We start from the raw sequence: 7194 nt of genomic DNA, 5'->3' as shown, positions 1-7194 counted from the left end.
GTCGGTTTCCTAGTGCCGCTTGGATGTTCCTGCAGTTTTCCGTGGAAAAGAGAGTTGGAGCTTGTACCCCTCCGTATATATCTATGGATTGTAGTTTGCAACTTAATAGAAAATACATCTTCCTAACAAGATAGGTGAAGACGGCTTTAAACACATTTATATCTCAGAACTGAGAATCTGTTGAGACGTTGGTTCCTCTATCTCCATGGGATCGGATTAAAGGTGGAACTTATATTCTGGTTTCTCAGTCTGTTTCCAAGTGCCGCTTTGAATTTTTTGGAGTTTTCACTGGAAAATAGATTTGGAGATAGTACCTCCCCACATATATATTTGGATGTAAGCTTGCAACTGAAATACATCATTGCGTTCCCAACATGCTTGGTGAAGCATGGTTTAAAGACATGCTTATCTCTCAGACCTGAGTATCTGGAGAGACGTTCTTTCATCTAACAACATGTGAACGGGTTGAAGTGGAATGTTTTACTCTGGTTCCTCACACTGTTTCCTAGTTCCAGTTAGAAGTTCCTGCATTTATCCGTGTAAATACGATTTGGAGCTTATACCACATAATATAAAATAATGGTGTGTTGTTTGCAACTGAAAAGGAACTTTGTGTTCCCTACAAGTAAGGTGAATGTCGGAATTGAAACACATTAATCTCTCAGACCTGAGAATGTGGAGACACGTTCGTTCATGGAGTACAAAGATACTGGTAGTAGGGAAAAATTTTACCCTGGTTTCTCAGACTTTTTAAAATATACGGTTTAAAATTCCAGCAGATTTACTTCAAAACCGAGTTGGAAATATTACCTCCCCATATATATTTAAGGAGTGTAGTTTGCAACCGTAAAGAATGTTTGTGTTCCCTACAAGCTAGATGAAGTACAGCTTCCACACACTCAAAATTCTCAGAATTGAGCAGATGAAGAGACGTTCCTTCATCTAGCACAAATGGATCAGTCTACACGAGAAACTGTTTCTCTTGTTTCCTAGTCTCTTTCCTTTTTATATTTTGAAGTTCCTGCTGTTTTCACTGTATAAATGAACTGAAGCAAGAACCTCCCCATTTATATGTGTGGAATGTTGCATGCAACTGAAGAGAAATTCCGTGTTCCCAACAAGCTGGATTAATTTTGGCTTACATATGCACTTAACTCTCAGAACTGAGCATTTTGAGAGATGTTAATTCGTCTGCAAAAATGGAATGCGTTGCATGAGATATTTTTACTCTGGTTTCTCAGGATTTTTCCAAGTGCTGGTATGAATTTCCTGCAGTTTTCAATATAAAACAGAGTTGAATATAGTACCTCCCAGTATAGATATTTTGAGTGTAGTTTGCAACTTAAATGAAGCCTTTAGTTCCCAACAAGGAATGTGAAGAATGTCTTTAAACGCACTTATAATTCTGAACTGAGCATGTGGTGAGAAGTTTGTTCATCTAGCACAAAGGGATGGGATTACAGGAGGAACTTTTTCTCTGGTTTCTCAGTCAGTTATTTAGTGCCGCTTTGAATTTCCTGGAGATTTCACTTGAAATCCGATTTGGACCTATTACAACCCCTATATATTTAAGGAGGTAAGTATTCAACTGAGGTAAGTGGTTTGCAACTGAATAGAAACTTTGTGTTCTCAACAAGCTCCTTAAAGTACGGCTTTCACCCACACTTATCTCTCCGAACTGAGCATGGGGTGGGACATTCTTTCCCCTAGCACATAAGAAACGGTTTCCTGGAAACATTTTACTCTGTTTCTCAGTCTGTTTCCTAGAGCCGATTTGTATTTCCTGCAGTTTTCACTACTACACAGAGTTGGAGGTATTCGCTACACACATATATATATACGGAGTGTAGTATTCAACTGAAAATATACCATGTTCCCAACAAGTATGGTGAAGGACGCCTTTCACACACAGTTAACTATCAGATCTATGCATGTTGAGAGATGTTCGTTCACCTAGCACAAAATGAGCGGGTTGCAGGAAACTTTTAGTCTGGGATATCTGTCGGTTCCATAGTGCCAATTTGAAGTGCCTGCAGTTTTGAGAGAAAAAATGCGTTGGAGCTACTTCCATCCCATATGTATGTATGAAGTGTAGCATGCAAATGAAAATAAAATTTGTGTTCCCAAAAAGCTAGGTGAAGGACGGCTTCCATACAAAATTATATCTCAGAACTGAGCAAGTGTAGAGACGGTCGTTCTTCTAGCACAAAAGTAACGTTTTTCAATAGAAAGTGTTTCTCTGGTTTCCCAGTCTGTTTCCCAGTGCTGCTTTGAATTTCCTGCAGTTTTCAATGGAAAACGATTTGGAGCCTTTGCCTCCTCTAATAAATTCATGAGTTGCAATTTCAACTGAAAAGATACTTAGCCTTCCCAAAAAAGTTTGTTAAGGGCGACTTTATCAGAGAGATTTTTTCAGTACTCTGCATGTAGAGAGAAGTTCGTTCATGTAGCACAAGTGTAATGGCTTGCAGGAGAAAATATTACTCTGGATTCTCAGTCTGTTTCCCAGTGCCGATTTGAAGTTCCTGCAGTGTTTGCAGGAAAACGGTGTTTTAGCTACCAAATCCCCATTTATAGGTAAAGAGATTAGTTTGCAACTGAAAAGAAATTTTGTGTTCCCAAGAATTTCTGTTAAGGACTGCTTACCCACACACTAAATTCTCCTAACTGAACAAGTGGAGAGACTGTCGTTCATCTAGCAAGAAGGGAACGGTTTGCAGGAGAAATTTTACTCTAGTTTCTCAGTCTGTTTTCTAGTGCCTGTTAGAAGTTCCTGCATTTTTTACTAATAAACCGAGTTGGATGTAGTGTCTCCAAATATATATATATATATATTTAGGGCATTTTTCAGTTGAAAAGTAAAAGTTTTCCCAAAATGCTATGTGAAAGACCGCATTCACTCACAGTTACCTATCAGTTCTGAGCATGCTGCGAGACGTTCGTTCATGCAGAATAAAGGAACAGATTGTAGGTGATACTTTTACTATGGTTTCTCATTCTGTTTCCTAGTGCCCCAATAAAGTGCCTGCACTTTTACAGGAAAACCGAGTTGGAGCTAATTCCTCCTCATACATATGTTTGGGTTTAGATTGCAAGTGAAATGAATCTTGTGTTGCCAACAAAGTAGGAGAAGGACGGCTTACAAACATACTTATATATCAGAACTGAGTGCGTGGATAGATGTTCGTTCATCTAGCACAGAAAAGAAAGTTTTGCAGGAGAAAATTTTACTCTGGATTCTCAGTCGGTTTCCTAGTGCCGCTTGGATGTTCCTGCAGTTTTCCGTGGAAAAGAGAGTTGGAGCTTGTACCCCTCCGTATATATCTATGGATTGTAGTTTGCAACTTAATAGAAAATACATCTTCCTAACAAGATAGGTGAAGACGGCTTTAAACACATTTATATCTCAGAACTGAGAATCTGTTGAGACGTTGGTTCCTCTATCTCCATGGGATCGGATTAAAGGTGGAACTTATATTCTGGTTTCTCAGTCTGTTTCCAAGTGCCGCTTTGAATTTTTTGGAGTTTTCACTGGAAAATAGATTTGGAGATAGTACCTCCCCACATATATATTTGGATGTAAGCTTGCAACTGAAATACATCATTGCGTTCCCAACATGCTTGGTGAAGCATGGTTTAAAGACATGCTTATCTCTCAGACCTGAGTATCTGGAGAGACGTTCTTTCATCTAACAACATGTGAACGGGTTGAAGTGGAATGTTTTACTCTGGTTCCTCACACTGTTTCCTAGTTCCAGTTAGAAGTTCCTGCATTTATCCGTGTAAATACGATTTGGAGCTTATACCACATAATATAAAATAATGGTGTGTTGTTTGCAACTGAAAAGGAACTTTGTGTTCCCTACAAGTAAGGTGAATGTCGGAATTGAAACACATTAATCTCTCAGACCTGAGAATGTGGAGACACGTTCGTTCATGGAGTACAAAGATACTGGTAGTAGGGAAAAATTTTACCCTGGTTTCTCAGACTTTTTAAAATATACGGTTTAAAATTCCAGCAGATTTACTTCAAAACCGAGTTGGAAATATTACCTCCCCATATATATTTAAGGAGTGTAGTTTGCAACCGTAAAGAATGTTTGTGTTCCCTACAAGCTAGATGAAGTACAGCTTCCACACACTCAAAATTCTCAGAATTGAGCAGATGAAGAGACGTTCCTTCATCTAGCACAAATGGATCAGTCTACACGAGAAACTGTTTCTCTTGTTTCCTAGTCTCTTTCCTTTTTATATTTTGAAGTTCCTGCTGTTTTCACTGTATAAATGAACTGAAGCAAGAACCTCCCCATTTATATGTGTGGAATGTTGCATGCAACTGAAGAGAAATTCCGTGTTCCCAACAAGCTGGATTAATTTTGGCTTACATATGCACTTAACTCTCAGAACTGAGCATTTTGAGAGATGTTAATTCATCTGCAAAAATGGAATGCGTTGCATGAGATATTTTTACTCTGGTTTCTCAGGATTTTTCCAAGTGCTGGTATGAATTTCCTGCAGTTTTCAATATAAAACAGAGTTGAATATAGTACCTCCCAGTATAGATATTTTGAGTGTAGTTTGCAACTTAAATGAAGCCTTTAGTTCCCAACAAGGAATGTGAAGAATGTCTTTAAACGCACTTATAATTCTGAACTGAGCATGTGGTGAGAAGTTTGTTCATCTAGCACAAAGGGATGGGATTACAGGAGGAACTTTTTCTCTGGTTTCTCAGTCAGTTATTTAGTGCCGCTTTGAATTTCCTGGAGATTTCACTTGAAATCCGATTTGGACCTATTACAACCCCTATATATTTAAGGAGGTAAGTATTCAACTGAGGTAAGTGGTTTGCAACTGAATAGAAACTTTGTGTTCTCAACAAGCTCCTTAAAGTACGGCTTTCACCCACACTTATCTCTCCGAACTGAGCATGGGGTGGGACATTCTTTCCCCTAGCACATAAGAAACGGTTTCCTGGAAACATTTTACTCTGTTTCTCAGTCTGTTTCCTAGAGCCGATTTGTATTTCCTGCAGTTTTCACTACTACACAGAGTTGGAGGTATTCGCTACACACATATATATATACGGAGTGTAGTATTCAACTGAAAATATACCATGTTCCCAACAAGTATGGTGAAGGACGCCTTTCACACACAGTTAACTATCAGATCTATGCATGTTGAGAGATGTTCGTTCACCTAGCACAAAATGAGCGGGTTGCAGGAAACTTTTAGTCTGGGATATCTGTCGGTTCCATAGTGCCAATTTGAAGTGCCTGCAGTTTTGAGAGAAAAAATGCGTTGGAGCTACTTCCATCCCATATGTATGTATGAAGTGTAGCATGCAAATGAAAATAAAATTTGTGTTCCCAAAAAGCTAGGTGAAGGACGGCTTCCATACAAAATTATATCTCAGAACTGAGCAAGTGTAGAGACGGTCGTTCTTCTAGCACAAAAGTAACGTTTTTCAATAGAAAGTGTTTCTCTGGTTTCCCAGTCTGTTTCCCAGTGCTGCTTTGAATTTCCTGCAGTTTTCAATGGAAAACGATTTGGAGCCTTTGCCTCCTCTAATAAATTCATGAGTTGCAATTTCAACTGAAAAGATACTTAGCCTTCCCAAAAAAGTTTGTTAAGGGCGACTTTATCAGAGAGATTTTTTCAGTACTCTGCATGTAGAGAGAAGTTCGTTCATGTAGCACAAGTGTAATGGCTTGCAGGAGAAAATATTACTCTGGATTGTCAGTCTGTTTCCCAGTGCCGATTTGAAGTTCCTGCAGTGTTTGCAGGAAAACGGTGTTTTAGCTACCAAATCCCCATTTATAGGTAAAGAGATTAGTTTGCAACTGAAAAGAAATTTTGTGTTCCCAAGAATTTCTGTTAAGGACTGCTTACCCACACACTAAATTCTCCTAACTGAACAAGTGGAGAGACTGTCGTTCATCTAGCAAGAAGGGAACGGTTTGCAGGAGAAATTTTACTCTAGTTTCTCAGTCTGTTTTCTAGTGCCTGTTAGAAGTTCCTGCATTTTTTACTAATAAACCGAGTTGGATGTAGTGTCTCCAAATATATATATATATATATTTAGGGCATTTTTCAGTTGAAAAGTAAAAGTTTTCCCAAAATGCTATGTGAAAGACCGCATTCACTCACAGTTACCTATCAGTTCTGAGCATGCTGCGAGACGTTCGTTCATGCAGAATAAAGGAACAGATTGTAGGTGATACTTTTACTATGGTTTCTCATTCTGTTTCCTAGTGCCCCAATAAAGTGCCTGCACTTTTACAGGAAAACCGAGTTGGAGCTAATTCCTCCTCATACATATGTTTGGGTTTAGATTGCAAGTGAAATGAATCTTGTGTTGCCAACAAAGTAGGAGAAGGACGGCTTACAAACATACTTATATATCAGAACTGAGTGCGTGGATAGATGTTCGTTCATCTAGCACAGAAAAGAAAGTTTTGCAGGAGAAAATTTTACTCTGGATTCTCAGTCGGTTTCCTAGTGCCGCTTGGATGTTCCTGCAGTTTTCCGTGGAAAAGAGAGTTGGAGCTTGTACCCCTCCGTATATATCTATGGATTGTAGTTTGCAACTTAATAGAAAATACATCTTCCTAACAAGATAGGTGAAGACGGCTTTAAACACATTTATATCTCAGAACTGAGAATCTGTTGAGACGTTGGTTCCTCTATCTCCATGGGATCGGATTAAAGGTGGAACTTATATTCTGGTTTCTCAGTCTGTTTCCAAGTGCCGCTTTGAATTTTTTGGAGTTTTCACTGGAAAATAGATTTGGAGATAGTACCTCCCCACATATATATTTGGATGTAAGCTTGCAACTGAAATACATCATTGCGTTCCCAACATGCTTGGTGAAGCATGGTTTAAAGACATGCTTATCTCTCAGACCTGAGTATCTGGAGAGACGTTCTTTCATCTAACAACATGTGAACGGGTTGAAGTGGAATGTTTTACTCTGGTTCCTCACACTGTTTCCTAGTTCCAGTTAGAAGTTCCTGCATTTATCCGTGTAAATACGATTTGGAGCTTATACCACATAATATAAAATAATGGTGTGTTGTTTGCAACTGAAAAGGAACTTTGTGTTCCCTACAAGTAAGGTGAATGTCGGAATTGAAACACATTAATCTCTCAGACCTGAGAATGTGGAGACACGTTCGTTCATGGAGTACAAAGAT

This window comes from Camelus dromedarius, chromosome Y, assembly GCF_036321535.1.
Source record: "Camelus dromedarius isolate mCamDro1 chromosome Y, mCamDro1.pat, whole genome shotgun sequence".
NCBI classification, from domain to species: domain Eukaryota; kingdom Metazoa; phylum Chordata; class Mammalia; order Artiodactyla; family Camelidae; genus Camelus; species Camelus dromedarius.
Note: the sequence above shows the minus strand (reverse complement) of the source record.